The 19,230-nt window shown below is 35.2% G+C and overlaps 1 protein-coding gene across 1 annotated transcript in view; it reads right to left on the minus strand.

The window, feature by feature from the left end:
- The window catches only part of col8a1a (collagen, type VIII, alpha 1a), a 161,554-nt gene extending 150,054 nt beyond the window's left edge, over positions 1-11,500 (minus strand). Inside the window, exon 1 of the mRNA XM_039744865.1 lies at positions 11,401-11,500. The gene's annotated coding sequence lies outside the window, so the exon portion shown is untranslated. The remainder of the gene's footprint in view (positions 1-11,400) is intronic.
- Between the last annotated feature and the right edge of the window lie 7,730 nt (positions 11,501-19,230).

The following is a 19,230-nucleotide window of genomic DNA, read 5'->3' on the forward strand; positions in this document are numbered from 1 at the left end:
GAGGAAGAGCAGATCAAAGCCTGCATAGTACACAGTAACCCTGATCCTGCAGACGACAACCAATTACTTTGCTCTTGGTTTACTGTTTACCAGACGCAGCAGAGTAACTACTGGGCTGTCCTTGCACCGCTGTCGTTACTACATATACTATATGTATTTTCCCCATATTTGTTATAATGAAATTTCCGTTATAACAAAATATTTTTATGGTCCTGTGGGTTTCGTTATAACAGGATTCCACCTATATAAGTATATTTCACAAAACTGATAAAATCAAGAATCCTGCACCAAAACTATAGGCTTATTTTTAATTATGATGATCTTATTTCCATTTCACTTTCCAAGATTGGGAATTCTGTACTCAGTAACCAACATACAATATCTGTCCATCTTCACAATATGGGAACAGAGGTGATTAGATCAGTGCATGATCTGTAGTTATTACAATTGGTAAATTAAACAGCCAATGGATTTCTACTAAAGTCTTTGAAAGAAAGTTAGTATGAGGAAAGATTTGCTCTATAAATTAAGGAGGATTTAGATATTAAATATTCTTTCAGAGACAACCTTTTGTCATATATTAGTTTTTCATCTTACTGATTGTACATTCTTGGCCATCTTTAAAATTCTCCCCAAAGTTTCCCACTATTCACTCCCCTAAAGCCAATGTTAGCTGAAATGAAAAACTCCTACACCCTTAACACAATCCAAGCAGAATATATTGATTCTTGCTTCAAGATGTTATGGCATCACTTATTAACAGTACCTGAACAGACCTAGCAGATTTGATGAACAGCACAAGATTTGCATGCCAAACGATGCATTGAAAAAGCAGCCTAAAATGAACCACAGAGAATGCAAAGAATCTCCACAAAAACAAAAACGTCTGACATTTACTATATGAGAAGGGATCAAGTAGCTTCTGGCTGACTTTCATCACTAGTGGTATGGCAAAGAAAGGAACAGATATGTCTCCCTTCTGGTACAGTATTTAATTTATTAAACTCATTCAAAACATTTGAGGTAGTGCTTATGGGCCTAGTGACTAAAGGGAAAACACAAACCCAAACCATTTTACAACTTAGGTGCATATTTCTTAACAGCAAAATAGTTTTTGAGACAGTTGGCAGGATTAAAAGGTGCTCTATTAAAAAAGAGCTTTGGTTAACTTATTCTTACACTGATGCTTTTTATGGTAAATGCAGCAACTTTAATGTCATGACTGCATTAATATAACTTTTAGTGAACAGATACACTGACAGTAGCATAATTCAGTGAATTGTATAATGTGGTAAAAAAAAGAGTGATTAAATGTTTTAACAATTAAATGTAAATCTCTTACACTCTGTGTACTGACCTGAAGATTAACACTTATGGACAATGCTCTACACCACTTTGAAATTCCAATCTGAAATGGAACACAGCAAAAAGGGAAATTCTAAACTGGTTACAAGAAACAAACATCCTTCACTGTCTAGAACGCTGCTGAAAAATTGAAAGCTTCAAATTTTTTTTGCTTTCTCCTCAGATAGCAGTGGTACATATTTAATTGTATGACAAGTTTGAAGAACATCACACCACCAAGCAGGGCAATGAAACAAGATAAGACAGAGATGACAGTATACTACTCTAGGACAACATAATGCTCTGGAGTTCAAGGAGGAGAACAACACTTCACAGGTCACAAAAGTGACAAAGTAAGTTAAGCAAATATAGTGCCTCCTAGTGGGCATATAATTTCCTCCTCATTTACTTTTATGTACTTTTTTCTTTCTTATTTTACAAATATCGGTACTACTGTCACTAATCCATGAAAGGTTACTTTTATTGTTTTGTGTACAAGTGACGATAAAATGCAGTGGAATGAGGTTTGTGCATACTGAAACAGGAGGTGGTGTAGACAACTGACAGAATACTATCAAGCCTGTATTTACCTTGTCTCACCTCTCTTTTATTCAATATCTTTTATTTAATCTTGATTTTGAATAAATTTCAATTGCACAATATATATATTTCTTTCTTTTGAAACTGGTGGTTCGCATTTTTTTTTAACATGGTGAAAATCTGGGTGTATGTCCTCCTTTTGCCTGTGTAGGTTTTCAAAGCTGTTTGGTTAATTGCCCAACATAAACTGTCCAGGTCTGAGTTAGTGTGGATGTACAAGATGTACGTTGTGCCTGCAGAATTAGCTCCCCATCCTCCATAGTCTCTGCCTTGCAGACAGTAATGCTAGGATGAGTGTTGGACTCCACACCATTTAAGATAGTTTAGAAAGGTGTAAAATCGGTTTTACTAAATTTAAGTTTGTAAAGAGTGTTGTATTATTTTATGCTGATTTTTTCCCTGGATAATGTATTTTCAATGCTGTGGCATGTCTTTGTTATTGAAAATATATGAGGGGCTCATGATGCCTTCATTCATGTGTGGTCAATGGTAAGCATAAGAACAATTTTCATTAGAACTGACCATTCATGCTAAAAAAGATTATCAACACTATTGACCTAATTTCTCCAAAATAACACTGAAACTTTTAAAAGTTCCCAGTGTGCTACTTTCTACCTCGCTGCTTGGTAATTTTTCACGTTTCTGTGGTTCTCTACAGAACACCTTCTAATGTTTGTGTGAAATTTCATCTTACCAATTTTCCATGCACGTTGCCATGTTCTTGTTTAAGAACCTATTTTAAAGTAGCACCTTGAATGCATTACACTAATTCTCTTCATAATTTTATTCTCTTCAGTCATGTTATCTTGTAATCTGGGTTTGCCTATATTGAAAAGGTTCAGCTCCTTCAGTCTTTCTTCATAGTTCACGCCTTACAGTCCTGAAATCAACCTAGTCATTTTTCTCTGGATTTTCGCTAGCACTACTACATCTTTTTTGTTATATGCAGCCAAAACTGTGTGTAGTATTCCAGGTGAAGCCTCACTAGTGTATTATATAACTTAAGCATAACGTCCCTTGATGTGTACGCCACACACCATTACATGTATATAACCTAATATCCTGTTAGCCACCTTGATCACTTCTATACACTGTTTGGATATGGACAAGTCCAGCATGACTCCTGGGTCCTTCTCATGAAGTGTTCTTTCAAGTAATCAGAATATTTTCAGGAAATAATGTCACCATTCTTTTTTATAGATGTCTATAGTTAGTAGCTCTAAACATATAAAACAGAGCTATTCAAAATCTAGTTAAAGCAAAAATAAAGACATGCGTTAGAATGGTTATAAAAACAATTTTATTTATAACTTGCCCATAAATACTGGACAACTATAATAATGTAGTGTATAGGTAGCTCATTTAAATGCTGTTACACTGAAAGTCTGTTTTCCTCTTATAAATATGAAATAATCACTCAAAGGTATTGAAATAGTTCAGAAGTTAGAAGCAGTCCAGCTGGTCAATAAATCAATGACAATATTAATATAGTAAATGTCCACCAAATTAAGTACACCTTTCAGAAGTGTTTTTTGTATCATGAATATTTTTTTTCCTGTTTTAAATAAAATAAGACATCCTTTTCTCATTGCATTATAGTAGGAGAGCAAGATAAGGCAATATGCTAGTTTTGTAGCGCAAGTCATCACAGCAAAATGTTTAGTAAGCAGTAACATATACGGTTGTTCCCCCAAAAAGATCTATTAGAGGATTATTGGGGACCTAAGACTGCCTAAAATTAAGCAAATCTTTAATTTCTTTAAGGTCATCTAGGGGCATACCTGATATAGATAGATAGATAGATAGATATAAATTACAACTATTTCCTTTTCTATTACTGAGTTATATTTTTAATTCTGTGCAAGGGGTGTGACCTTGTCTTCAGTTCATAACAGTGGTATTTATAAAGAAACTGAACTGAAAAGCTAATGTGCTATACACTGAATAACTTATTTATTTGTTGTATAACCAAGTAAGTGTGCTCTATAGGGTTCAATGTCACTGCCTGGAACAAAAAAATTCTTCTTTGAACAATAAAAGATATATGTCTGTCTGTCTATCGTACCTTTGAATTTATTCAATATTAACATCATAGGAAGATGTAAGATTTTGCATTTATATTAAAGTTTATACAAACAATCTTGTAATGCTGTACAACAATTGATATGCCCTTTTAAATTATATTGTCATTATGTTCTTTTAATATAATTTCTGATTATAATTATACTGTATTACACTCAGTTTTCCTTTTCTGGATAATAAAAAAAGAATATAGAAAGAAGAAATAAATAGGTTAAAAATTTTCAAAGAAAAGGCCCATACAGTATTAAGGTGTTTATTTCACTTACACTTTTTAAAGGAGACTGGGTCATTCTGTTTAGTTTATCTTACTCTTTTCAAGTACAGTACCTTTCAGGTATGCTGTATGCCTCTATAAATTCATTCATCATTCATTTTCAGACTTACTTAAACCAGTTAAGTGTTGCAGAACCATAAATGCAATTAAATAAATTCTTGAACACAAAAAAACACCATGTTATATGTATTTATATCATTAATGTGTTTTTTGTTTGATTATTTTCTTAAAGCATCCAAACAAGATCTTACAGCACATGCACTTGCTTAACCTCTCATTCTTGTACTAATAAACTCCATATACACATTACTTTTCTTCTTTACCATTTGGTTTAAAATGTCTCAAGCAATGGTTTTCATCTGTCAAAGGAAAGTTTGCATAAATGGATCCAATTTTCTCCTAGTGTCTGTGAACAAGTATGTGTTGAGTTTTGAGAATGGGATAGAGAAGATAGTCCTCAGAGAAGGTAGAATTCCAAGTCTGTGCACACTTCCCTCTGCTGGCTTTATATTGTTACTACTCATCAGTCTGTATTTGAATGAACAAATACACCTAAATTTATGAAAAAACGTACCTTGAAGAGTCACTAAAACAAGTTACAAGATGGCATATAATAGGTAGCATCTGACAATTTAATTGTTATATTCATTGCTTTCAGTTTTAATTTCGTAGGATAAACATCTTCCATTGATCAACAGGTTTCAAACATTGAATTAATACTTACACTAACAAAAATATTCCAGACATAATTTTCTGAACCATAAAGATATTAAGGTAATTTTAATTAATTAATTTTTACAAAGGCACTAATACTAAAGGTTAATTCTATTAAGAAAAAAAATATAAGAATTTTAGAAAAACAACATGAACTTCAACAACAGTTGATAACACTGTGGTTTGTGCTGTTGCCTCATATTTCTAGAGCTTTAGTTTCAAATCCTAGCCTGGTCACTACTAATGTGAAATATACATTTTTGTCCTGTTTCAATGTGGGCTGCCACATCCAATGACTCAAGGGGCTGCTTAGAATGGCTTGACTCCAACCTTGCACCTGATATAGCTGAGATAGGCTCCAGCACCTGCTCAGGAGATGTGTGGATGGATTTATTCACTTGATATATCACATACAAGCTTGTTTTAGTCACTGACTTCTATCATAGCTCTATTTAGGATGCATTGTTAGAAAAGTCTGTCTTCAGTTGCAGGTTGTATTCTACTTGATTAAATTTTGCATAAAAAGTCACGTCACATACTATCCATCACATGAGTAAAATTACTTCTGGGCATAAATATCAGTCTGACCAGGAAACATTTTTAGATATTGCTTTAAAAATCTGTCATGTTAAATATATACGTTTCTTTTTTCATTAAGTTGTGCATTTCTGGAAGTAATGGTCATTAATAGTCTTATCTAACACACTGCAGGGTTCAGTATATATTGCAAAAAAACAATGTGTGCAACCATCTCTAAAACATATTATTTTAGGGTTCCATAATTGACTGAAAGCACTGCCCAATGTGCTCCATCCCTGACAAGGGTGCTTTGTAGAATGGCTTAATTAAGCCATTCATTTCAAATACTTGTCAAATATGCAGAAAGGGTTATGGGATTCTGTGGCTATGGCTGTTTTTTGTAATAATTGCATTATTTAAATAAAGGGCAGTAGTAGGAATGGCTTTTATGATCTTGAATCCTTCTGTCCATCCAATGTAACATTCCTGTTGTGAATCATGCACCATCATAAATCTTTGCCTTCCTTATCACATTTCATACATTGACTTTAATTGTTACTGATGGGTCAAGTTTAAATTCTTCTGCGATAGAAAATAGCAGTTTTACAATATATTAAAAAAATGAACACAAAATGGTATTTCATCATTCCATTTTTTTAATTTTCCAATCCTGGTTGGATTGTTGGGGGCAGTAATATTGTTTTCTATACCTATTATACAACCATACTTCGTTAAAAATTGAAACATATTATGATTCAGTCAAAAAGAATCTTCTTAAGGTTTTATTGAGTGTTATTCAGTTGAATTCAATTCATTCTCAAGCAGCATTCTGGAGCAATACTCTTATCTACACCATTTCAGGCTCACAGGAGTCAAACTGTTAAGGCATTGCCAGGTGGGAAGCTTCTTCATTGCAGGTCACACTTACGCACGCAAATTAAAATTGTTCTTATGGGTAAATTTAGGAATACCAATTAACACACATGGCTTTGGGATATGGGACAAAAACAGAGAACCTGAAGAACACCCACACAAGCTGGATATGGCTGTAATGTTAACCACTATGTCACAATGGAAATAAATGTCTATACAATACATAAACTAAACTGAACACTGTATATGTATGTATATGTTTGTGTATATATATAGAGTGGTGTGAAAAACTATTTGCCCCCTTCCTGATTTCTTATTCTTTTGCATGTTTGTCACACACAATGTTTCTGATCATCAAACACATTTAACCATTAGTCAAATATAACAGAAGTAAACACAAAATGCAGTTTTTAAATGATAATTTTTATTATTTAGGGAGAAAAAAAATCCAAACCTACATGGCCCTGTGTGAAAAAGTAATTGCCCCATGAACCTAATAACTGGTTCGGCCACCCTTATCAGCAATAACTGCAATCAAGCGTTTATATAACTTGCAATGAGTCTTTTACAGCGTTCTGGAGGAATTTTGGCCCACTTATCTTTGCAGAATTGATGTAATTCAGTTTTATTTGAGGGTTTTCTAGCATGAACTGCCTTTTTAAGGTCATGCCATAGCATCTCAATTGGATTCAGGTCAGGACTTTGACTAGGCCACTCCAAAGTCTTCATTTGGTTTTTCTTCAGCCATTCAGAGGTGGATTTGCTGGTGTGTTTTGGGTCATTGTCCTGTTGCAGCACCCAAGTTCGCTTCAGCTTGAGTTGACGAACAGATGGCCGGACATTCTCCTTCAGGATTTTTGGTAGACAGTAGAATTCATGGTTCCATCTATCACAGCAAGCCTTCCAGGTCCTGAAGCAGCAAAACAACCCCAGACCATCACACTACCACCACCATATTTTACTGTTGGTATGATGTTCTTTTTCTGAAATGCTGTGTTCCTTTTACGCCAGATGTAACGGGACATTTGCCTTCCAAAAAGTTCAACTTTTGTCTCATCAGTCCATAAGGTATTTTCCCAAAAGTCTTGGCAATCATTGAGATGTTTCTTAGCAAAATTGAGACGAGCCTTAATGTTCTTTTTGCTTAACAGTGGTTTGCGTCTTGAAATCTGCCATGCAGGCCGTTTTGCCCAGTCTCTTTCTTATGGTGGAGTCGTGAACACTGACCTTAATTGAGGCAAGTGAGGCCTGCAGTTCTTTAGACGTTGTCCTGGGGTCTTTGTGACCTCTCGGATGAGTCGTCTCTGCGCTCTTGGAGTAATTTTGGTCGGCCGGCCACTCCTGGGAAGGTTCATCAATGTTCCATGTTTTTGCCATTTGTGGATAATGGCTCTCACTGTGGTTCGCTGGAGTCCCAAAGCTTTAGAAATGGCTTTATAACCTTTACCAGACTGATAGATCTCAATTACTTCTGTTCTCATTTGTTCCTGAATTTCTTTGGATCTTGGCACGATGTCTAGCTTTTGAGGTGCTTTTGGTCTACTTCTCTGTGTCAGGCAGCTCCTATTTAAGTGATTTCTTGATTGAAACAGATGTGGCAGTAATCAGGCCTGGGGTGGCTATGAAAATGGACTCAGGTGTGATACACCACAGTTAGGTTATTTTTTAACAGGGGGCAATTACTTTTTCACACAGGGCCATGTAGGTTTGGATTTTTTTTCTCCCTTAATAATAAAAACCATCATTTAAAAACTGCATTTTGTGTTTACTTGTGTTATATTTGACTAATGGTTAAATGTGTTTGATGATCAGAAACATTTTGTGTGACAAACATGCAAAAGAATAAGAAATCAGGAAGGGCAAATAGTTTTTCACACCACTGTGTGTATATATATATATATATGTGTATATGTATATATGTGTATATATATATATATATATATATATGTGTATATATATATATGTGTATATATATATGTGTGTATATATATATATATATATATGTATATATATGTGTATATATATATGTGTATATATATGTGTATATATATGTGTGTATATATGTGTGTATATATATATGTGTATGTATATATGTGTGTATATATATATGTATATGTGTATATATGTATATATATATATATATATATATATATGTATATATATGTGTGTATATATATATATATATATATATATATATATATATATATATATATATATATGTATATATATATATGTGTATGTATATATGTGTATATGTATATGTCTTTTACAATATAGTATAAGCTGTACATTTCAATATGTTCAAAAATGAAGTGGCATTTTGATGCAGCGCTTAGTGTTACTGTTTGAATCAGGGCCATTCTGTGTGAAGTCTGCATATTCTCCCTTTGTTGGTATGTGCGTTCTCAAGGTTGTCCAGCTTCTTCACACATCTCAGTGATGTGTGTATTACACTGATTTATTAACTCAAAATTGGCTCAATATGAATGAGTGTAGGTACGTGTGAAGCGTGTCATGCAAAAGAATGATATTCCATCCAGAGTTCATGGATGGATGTTTCATTTGTATTTTAAAAGGAAAGAAAAGACATTGGAGCAATTGTTCCAGTTATGTAAAATTGTAAGTAAAATAATATACAGATTGAATTAAAATTGTATTTTCAATTGTGCTCTTATTTTACCCAAATAATAGTCATTACTTGCATAATGAACATTTTGACAGTCTCCCATCCAGTCATTTTTCAACCTGTTTTATGTGGTACACAGATTGAGTGGGAGAAATTGTGAGAATTTTGTAAAAGGCAGAAACCAACCTTAAAAAGGAGAGCTATTTGAATACATTTAATTTATATAATATGCCATTTTATACCTAAAGATAAACACAAGGCATATTAAGTTGTGTTTTCTTAAAGTATGAATCATGTTTAGCTTCCTCTTTAAATGTGTAGAAAACATTCACATTTTGTCAGTATATTTGACACTGAAAGTGAGCGTAATTTGGGCTGCAGTTTTATTAAATAAAAAATACCAGTAGAAAGTAAATGTAGTTTATTAATTTAATCTTCTTTCTAATACTGATAAAAGTTATACAATTATGCTCAGTTTACTTTTCCTGGTGCTCTCCTAAACCAATTAAATCTATTTTTTACCATAAGCATCTATTTTTATCATCATTAGAGCAGCATTTTCATTGGTAAAAAGTAATGCATAAGAATTTTTCCTTTTGGAAGAGACATTTTCCATGAATCAAAGCTGTGCAAGAAAATGCATATACAGTTCAAATGAATAAAGTCTAAACTAGGAAAGAAAGTCATTCCATTAGTGAGCTGAGCAGTCTGATTATCTGGATATACCATGCAGCCTCACAGATATCGGCTTCTTGAAGCATTAGAGGCAAATGTTTGTCATTCTCAGGGATATCTGTGGTTACACGGCAACAATCAGAATCTGTAAAGTTTGTACAAGATGTTCCTCAGGGGTCAGCAACTCTTGTAGATGTACAGTACACACAATAAACCATCTGTTGGAAGGACACAGAATGGCACAAGAACAAGAATGGGACTTGAATCCCAGTGTGAGAAAATTGCAGGAAAGGCTTTTATTAAAATGTTGGAGGTTTTACAACTCCTAAAAATTACTTTAAAAGGAAAGGGGAAGAATGCATTAATACTTAAAAAAACAAAAAATACTTTTGATGGGTTTCACTATAAGGTGGAAAATTAGCCTTAAAGTTCAGCTGTAGATCCCCTGTGCATCTGCAACGCGTTTAGAGGAACTGATCTCACTTCTGCTTAATGTCTGGCTAACTGTAGCGTAGCTAGTCTATCAGATGTTCTGACACATTGCGTGCTGTCTGCTACCTAAACATACAGGCTGCCCCATGCTGACTTAGCCATGAGACAAACATAATAACAAATTTTAGACTACATATCAATATAGAAAAGATCAAAGAGGGTATTCTTCACTACACCACCATGGCTCTGACTCGTCACTACAATACTTCCACAGTATGCTGTCCTCAAATTCCAGCATTCAAAGCCCACTCATCATGCTAACATGACATTTAAGGAGCACTCTGGAGATAGGTGGCATTCCATCTTCACACACACACACTGTCTGCAAGCACCAAACAGACGGTAGGTTCCCAGTGTTCACACGCTGCAGATGTTAAGGCTTAGCCGCAAAATTCCTGAGGAAATTGACTTTTTCCCAAGAAAGTGCAGCTGAGGGGAGACCACACGGGAGTTTCAAATTCTGCACCTTTATAAAGCATCTTTGTGGATGGAGAAAGGCTGAAGAATTTTGACCTTTTTTTTATGATCCAGGGGCCTTTAGGGTGAGCTAAGGTGATCTCCCCGTATCAGTAAGATACATAAGAATGCACAAAATGCAAACCTTTGTCTCTTTGATATCAGGTTCAAGAAACTGAATTAAGAGAGTTATATTTGTATCCCAAAATATAAGCATAGCAAAATGTACACAGCAGAAAACAGATTTATTTACTGTCTAAAATACTTATTAAGACATCAATTATTGTGTATAAAAATACACATACAAGCACAGAATACACATACAAATAAAAAAAGTTACATGCAAGCTGTCAAATAATTTAGGTCAGAAATCCGTCAAAAGAATAACCCAGCTTTGCAAAATGATTGGAGCATCACAATGCAGATGCTAACATTTAAAAAGCTTTTTTTAAGGAGCAGTTGCCTTCCAGAGATACACCGACAGTCGAGAAATTGTATTTTTTTTTTACTCATTTATTCTATGTAATTTTCCATATGGCTATTTACTGATCCAACTCACCTCAAAGCTCCCGGCATCTGTACAATGGCAAACGAGTAAAAAGCCCATTTTGCATGCTACTGAATATTTTTAAAAAATCTCACAGCAGACAGGTGCTGGACATTTGGCAGGCGACCGACAATACTAACTGAGAAACATCTGGCGTCAGAAAAAAATACAAATCCAAAAAGAGCCATGACTGCTTACCTTAAGCCGTGCGAGATCCAGTGAAAGAAGCAATCACTGTAAGCAGAGGACTGGAAAAGTGCTCTGATCAGCTGCTGGAAGCATGCACTTGGTTTTTATGTGTAGGTGGGAGGGGTGTCTCAGTCCTTTTTTGGGGAGGTGGGTTTTCAGAGGAGTAGACCTGCAACTGGGCCAGCAGCTTGCAGCCTCTCAGCCACTAAGCATACATGGATGGGTGTGTACATGAATGGGAGGGAGTGGTGGATACTGGGGGTCAATTGAGAAGGAGTCTGGGCTTCATTTAAGAATAGCAGCTGCTTTAGGTGCTGGAGCTTGTGACAGCCTCTGCTGTCTGATTACTAGCCAAATCCGGGACCAGTCGTCACAATTATTTACTTATTTATTTATCTCATTTTCAACTGCAGATTTAAAAACATTTACTTATGGAATGGACTTTTGTAGAAGTGTACATTCTGGCCTTTCTTTTTCTAAACTTATTTCTGTGGTTTGAGTATTTTATACGGTGTACAATTTGCTGATTAAGCAAAGTTTATAATAAAAGCCTTGCCCTTTCTGTGTACTACTCATTTTTAGGTGTCATCATTAAAAACACAGCTTGTGTGATTGTGTAGTTAAAAAGTGGTATTATTTCATTAGTTAATTTGCTACGGAATGAAAACTATGGACAATCATCTGAACACAAGGATGCTCAGTATCAATCTTCGTTTTATGCAGAGCCTTTCACAGTCCATTCTATCACACAGGAAAGTGAAATAAATTCCAGAAAGCTGCACAACTCTGCACATGTTACTATTCCTCTTTTACAAAAAAGGAATATTTTACAAAGATTTATCAGTGGCTAGTTTATTTATAGGCAGACACAGGAGTGTAGCAAGTATTGCCCCAACCCAGCAAAAAATGTCTATGTAAAAACTGGAAGAAAGACAAAACTTCCACCAATGGAGTAAGCAAAATTTACTCAACAAGATTTCTTAAAATAAGCTAAATAATCTTAAGTACAAATATCTTGATAAAACAAAATAAAATAAGAAAAACACAATTTAATGGTTTGATATAAAAACTTTCTCTTAAATTGATTTCATTTTTTTGCAGTATCCCTCTCAATTTCAAGGTCCTGGGTTCAGCTCCTGGCCTGTTTTATATGTTGTTTTATGTTTTCTTCTTGTATTCAGTTTGATTGGCAACATTTCATTGGTCCTTTGTGGATGTGAGTATCCTTTGAAATGCTTTGAAAGTTTTCCCACATATTATTGATTATTGGTTTACACCTAATGGCGACCCTAAAAAGGAATGGATAGATGGACCCAGATAATACATTCTTGAATGGATGGATGATATTCTTTCTTCTTCTACCCCTTTACACCAATTGCAACTACAGAATAGATATCAGTCAGCCAGTCAGTCATTTTCCAACCTGCTATATCCTAACACAGGGTCATGGGGGTCTGCTGGAGCCAATCCTAGCCAACACAGAGCACAAGGCAGGAACAAATCCCGGGCAGGGCACACACCAGGGACAATTTAGGATCGCCATTACACCTAACCTGCTTGTCTTTGGACTGTGGGAGGAAACCCGCGCAGACATGGGGAGAACATGCAAACTCCATGCAGGAAGGACCCGGGAAGCAAACTCAGGTCTCCTTACTGCGAGGCAGCAGTGCTGCCCAGAATAGATATCATTTATATGCTATAATGTTAGCTTTGCTCAATATACAGTATTTGTAAAATTTGCATCAAAAGAAATGTTCAACCTTAAATGATCAGTAAAAATAAGCCATGTGGCAAAGTATGGGTTTTTATGTTATAACTTCTGGAAAATATGTGTTCTTTCTTTGAAATGCTTTAATGACCTCTTTCACCAATATGTAATTCCCACCAGAAATCCATTTATTCTCCTAATCTTTGTGAGCCTCCTCAGAGGAACCCAACCATAGATAGTAACCATTCAATTCCACAACACACTCGTGGACACACCGACATTCACTCTATGAGGCCAATTCAGGGCTGCCAATTACCATAGGTTACACATCAGTAACACTTTATAATTACATTTATTACCCTTAATAATAAACCATTACAAACCCTCAAAATATATCAATAGTTTCAACTGTAGATTAGATACTGCAAAACAATCTACAAAAAACAAACACAATTTTTGAAGATGTAAAGAAGCATTATATAAAGATTGCTGATGACTTATTAATAGAAGTTGTTATAATGTTACCGATATATACATTAGAATATAGTAATATAACTATATGAATGTACATGAAGTTATGATACTACTACTAGTAATAAAAAACTATTAAGTATTATATAATATAAACAATGTGCAAGTTTGGAAAATGAATGGATAGATAATGTGTGTTAATGACTTATTAATGAAAAGTATTATAAAGTGTTAGCTATATATAAATTAGAATTTATGACATTTAAAACTATGTGACTGTACATGAACTAATAATCTGTTAAGTGCTACTTATTAATGAAAGTTATTATCAAGTGTTACCTACATTTCCAAGTTGTGAGAAGAAAACCATTATATTCAGAGAAAAACAAGTGGGGAGAAGATGCAGAAACAACATAGACATCAGCCAAACCTGAATTTGGACAGTCTCTTGGAGTCGTGAGTGCTAACCATTGATGTTTAGAACTATTTGTTAAATTACTTTGAAAAAATCAATTATTTTGTGGCTGCCAAATTTGTTCATTACATTACTTGTCTTACAGGGCTAGTGAGTTGGACAATAAAAATGAGTAGGTGTTAATGGGACCTTATGTTTGGCTCTGTTTTTTCAATTTTGCTAGTTTGTCTTGAAAACAGGTCCACTGTTTTTTGCTCCTTATTATACAGATGGTGAAAAGCCATCTGTTATTTGAAACTTGTGAGTGAGCTTTAGGTGACGTCACAGTTTACGTAGCTCTGACCGACATATAGGTGTCAAGTGAGGACTGGCTTGTGGTAGGATAAAGATGTGCAGAACTGCAGCATAATGCATTCCAATGTACACCTCACACAATTAACTAAACAACTTGTGAGTGCTTAGGTTTGAAATATTTATGATAACAATACATTTCCATACCAAAAAAAAAACCAGATGTTTTAAAACCACCATGTGTCATCTGTCAGCATGACATATACTTAATTTTTATTTTAAATATGTTGACAATGTCTCTGGATCACACACATCCCCAAGCCACATTGTCCTTGCATAACCTCCATGATGAGCACCCACTACCTCTCCTGCATCTTAAATTTCAGTTTGCTACTTCATCTGAGCACCATCTCCAGTAATTTATCTGCTTACTTGATGCTTCACTAACATTTTCACTAGTTTTGTACTGGACTGATGAACTTTACTGTCTCTTTCTAAATCCAGATGTCACTTAAATGACGGAGCAAAGCTTTAATCCAGTCGGGTAAAACCTCAGTTCATTCCTACATTTTAGACTCTTGTACACTTAATTTGTTTTTATGGTTAACTTTTTTTGAAGGCTTATTGCATTTACCCCAAATGTTTCTTCTTAATTTTAAACATGCTTTTTGAAATATTAGTTGGCATTCATTCGTCACATTTAAAAGCAACTGATACACTCACACATAAAGCTATAACCCTTTACATGTAAGATTTATTGGTTCAGTTTCCCTTAGAATTTTTTAAATTTATGAAGGAAAGACAACATCATGAGAGGGATCAGTTTACTTTTCACCCTGATAATCCCACAGGGCCTTCTACTTTACGTAAATGTTCACTATCACTTCCCCTTTCCAAACCTCAAAATCAAGCTGGATAGCTTCACAGCAAATCCAAGCTGTCACACCACTGCAAAAAGTATTTTCTGTCAACCTGGCCAACATTAAATCAAACATGCTTTGAGGTTTACCGCAGCTTCTTGAATTTTTGTTGAATTAATACTCCAGCAGTTATCGGCCATGGCAGCTGGTAAGCTGACAAGTGGGGCTAAATGCCCACCTCCCCACTTTGGGATCTTAAAGAAAAAATATTTAGTTGAAATAAGGTTTGCTAACCGCTCACATACCTGAGGCTTCACATGCGTGATCCAAATGGAATCATACCAACTTGTGGAAATTTTCAGAATACAATTTAGTCGACATGGGTTGATTTACAACAAATCTTTAGGTATTCTTGTTGATGCATTGAAGCATACTTCAGCACAAGTGGTTTGAAAAATTGCAATACACTTTGAAATTCACAGTGGGGTATTCATTCACTTACAAAAAATGTGAATCTTTTAAACATAACATAGTGCTGTAATTTCATTGATCCAGTTCTTTTGCTTGGTTTGAATCAGCAGATATTTCATTTATCATATTTAAAAGTACTAAAAAGTACATATGTAACATTTTAAAAGAAAACAGTGGTGTGTGTTAGTGAGTGGTTAGTGATTATTTTAGAATAAAAATTTAAGGAAGAATTTTGTCCATAATATATTGGGTCAGGGCAAACATAATGTACTTTGAAAGTAGATATGATTAGGGCATGCCTGACATGTCATCTGTTCTACTTGTAATACAATACATGGTCTTAGTAACTGATTGGTTTATTTATTTACTACTAGGGGGTGTGATCTTTGGCCGGCTTGTCATCCCGGCCAATACCCCCAGGCCGCCAGATGGAGCCCTCCCTGCAGTATGGAGGTGCCCCGAAGACCAGCAGGGAGTCATGGACTATGTTCTTTTTATACAAGACCCTGCTGGATACCACTGGGGCCACAAGAGGGAGCTGCAGGGAGGACCGAAGATTTATTTGTGCCCTGTAACCCGGAAGTGCGTCAGAGGAAGAGCGACATGCTTCTGGGGTGAAAAGAAAAGGACTTGTACCTGACCCGGAAGTGAAAGAATCACATGGACTAGGGATTAGGAAACATTTCTGGGTCGGGTAATATAAAAGGACTATGGGAGCTCCCAGATGGCGAGCTGAGCTGGGTGGTAGGAGGGCAACGCGTCTGGGAGTGGAGGATTGATTTATTGTGTATTGATTGGTGATTGGTATGAATATAGTGGAAGAGAGGGTGCTTTGTGCACTGTGGCAATTTAATAAAGTCAACTATTGGACTTTTACCTGGTGTCTGGAGTCGTGGACAGGGGTTTAAGGGAGCGATAGCACCCCCTATCTGTCACAGGGGCTTCAACCCCCCATCAGGGCTATGTGCCATTGTGAAGAGGGGGGCTGAATGCACCTGAAGGGGATGCGGCTGCTCCATCAAAACCCTCCCTTCAACGGTGATAAAATCAGAAACAATTAACAGCTGTTTTTTTTTAACCTCCTCTTTACTCAATTAGCTGCTGGCTTAGTGCACCTGCAATGCCACGTGATCTCCATTTCGTGCAGAGCTGCGATCATTTAAAAGCCTGTACAGCTCCTTCTTGTCCCCCAGACATCCTCAAACACTATGCAATCTCTTTTCGCTGTTCTGTTATTTCACTGAGTAATATTTTCCATTAGTTTGCGCTAATGCGATCTTTACGCTCACTTTTTTGAGACTTTAGAATTTTCCTACTTCTATTATCTCTAACCTGCTCTGCATGTGTATCACGGGACTTGCTTCCAAAGGTTGTAAGTATGATGTTACTTGTCCGTCTCGCAGGGACGTGAAAGTGTCTCTCTGTTTCCCTTCAAAAGATCTGTCTTCCAAAGATCATGTCTCATCACAAGATTTTTTTTTATAATAGAGAGATATCGCATCATTTAGAAAAGATTTCTTTTTTTTTTTAAATATCAAGTCATTTAGAAAAGCCTATTGGTATAGTGCCATTCATTAGCCTTGAGACATTCATTATTTTCAACCTTACTTCAGGTTCATGGATGCCAAAGCCTTTTCCAGTAATAATAATAATACATTTTATTTATATAGCGCCTTTCCCATGCTCAAGGCACTTACAAAATTTAAGAAAGAACAGCAGGGTATATAGCATTGTACAAACCAGATAAATAAATAAAGAAGATTAAGACAGTAAATTCAGAGAAAAAGCCTAACAGAAAACATAATTGATGGTCTAGCACACACACACAGGTTACATGAGCATCTTGACATAGAGCTAAACTGAGAGAAGGGTGATAGATAGATAGATAGTTCTTTAGAGAATGTAGTCAGTTTCAAGATGTATCAGTTTGTCTATCTTTTTGCCTATCGGAATATATAATGACATTCTGTTGTTAAAAAAATATCCATGCATACAATATTAATGGAGTGCTGCACTTCACTCTATGACTTTATAAATAAATTTTTCTTTCTATAATCTGCTATATTAGTAATATTTCATTTAATTTGGACTTGATTGATTTGTGAAACTTTAAAGAATAAGAGATGCCAGTTCACATTGTAATGTAAAAGAAAGGCAATAGTTTGGTCATTTATGTAAGTATACTAAGCAAGTTCTAGTTATGAAAATGTAATTTACGTAATGTATATAAACCCGTTTCAATAATTTATTAAATATATACAATGTTTTGGTTACTGCTAAGGGCTTTCTTTCCTCTCTTTTTTATTTTGCTCAATATTTTATTTAAATTTGTGCTTAATAAACTTCCCACTTAATATGAATTAGTTATCATTTATTTTTGGAAGTTTTTTTTTGTTTTGTTTTGTTTTGCTATTAGGCCCAGAACGTGTCCTTTTAGCTTATGGACTTGTAGCTTTTGGTAAGATTTCCTTACACCCTGCAAAATCATTTATACATCACACAGACTACAGTATATAATTAAGAATATAAAGATACTATTAGTTATCTCAATATCTCCTTTAAATTCATTTTAAAAGATTAGACTTCCACAGCCATTACGCAGTAATTTGTTTCAGAGTGTCATGACCCTTTACAAGAAAATGTGTTTTTGGGATTCCATCCTGAATTAAATTCCCCTTAATTTCACCAGTGCCCCATAGAATGTATTTTACTGATAACCATAAGAAGTTTTAAGATGTATTTGATTAAGACTACACAGGTTTAATTTCCGCTAGACTCACATAATAGGGTAGGGCTATCATTAAAGGGATGCACTTGGTTGTTCTTCTCTACATAGCTTCTAGAACCGCTGTGTCTTTTTACCGCACAACAACCAGAGCTACTCAAAGTACTCCAGATGTCGTCTTGCTAGAGAATAATACTGATCATAACGTCCATTGATTAATAGTAAACAATGTTCAAAAGATGGCATAATATTTGATTCGTTTTTTTACTTGCTTTTATATTTTGCCTGTATGATGAGTATGTGTTGTTATTTACAATGAACATTTGCCCTTTATATCTCTGTGCAATTTCATTAGGCTGTTGTGCATCTTTTTGTTCTGCATGAATAATGTATTGATTATGCAGCTACTTATTTTGTAAACCTGCTTCACTTGTTGCTGGGTGGCAGTGGACCAGAGAGGTACCTGGAAGAAATATACGACAAGGCAGAAATTTATCTTGGATTAAACTGCAGCTCATGACAGACCATAGCCATGCATCCAGCCACCCTCACTTATTCCAAGGTAATTTAGAGCTATAAATCAGCCTAATCTGCACATCTTTTGGATGTGAGAGGTAGCTGTTTTATATGGAGAATAACTGTGCAGGTAAGGCAGGGGTGTCAAACTCAAGGCCCACAGGCTAGATACCCCAAGGGGGCCGTTTTAAAGTGTTCTACTTCATCGATATTAAAAATATGACCAGTAGTTTTCTCAGAGACCTCCTTTTATGTATTGTGTAGACTCATTCCTTCTATAATAAAGATTTGTTACATTTATATTTGGCTTTAAAATGAGCATCCCGTCTGCTCGCCTTTATCTGCGCAGCACAGTGCACCACAGGTACTAACATGTAAATAG

The sequence above is a fragment of the Polypterus senegalus genome, chromosome 2 (assembly GCF_016835505.1).
Source record: "Polypterus senegalus isolate Bchr_013 chromosome 2, ASM1683550v1, whole genome shotgun sequence".
Classification (NCBI taxonomy): domain Eukaryota; kingdom Metazoa; phylum Chordata; class Cladistia; order Polypteriformes; family Polypteridae; genus Polypterus; species Polypterus senegalus.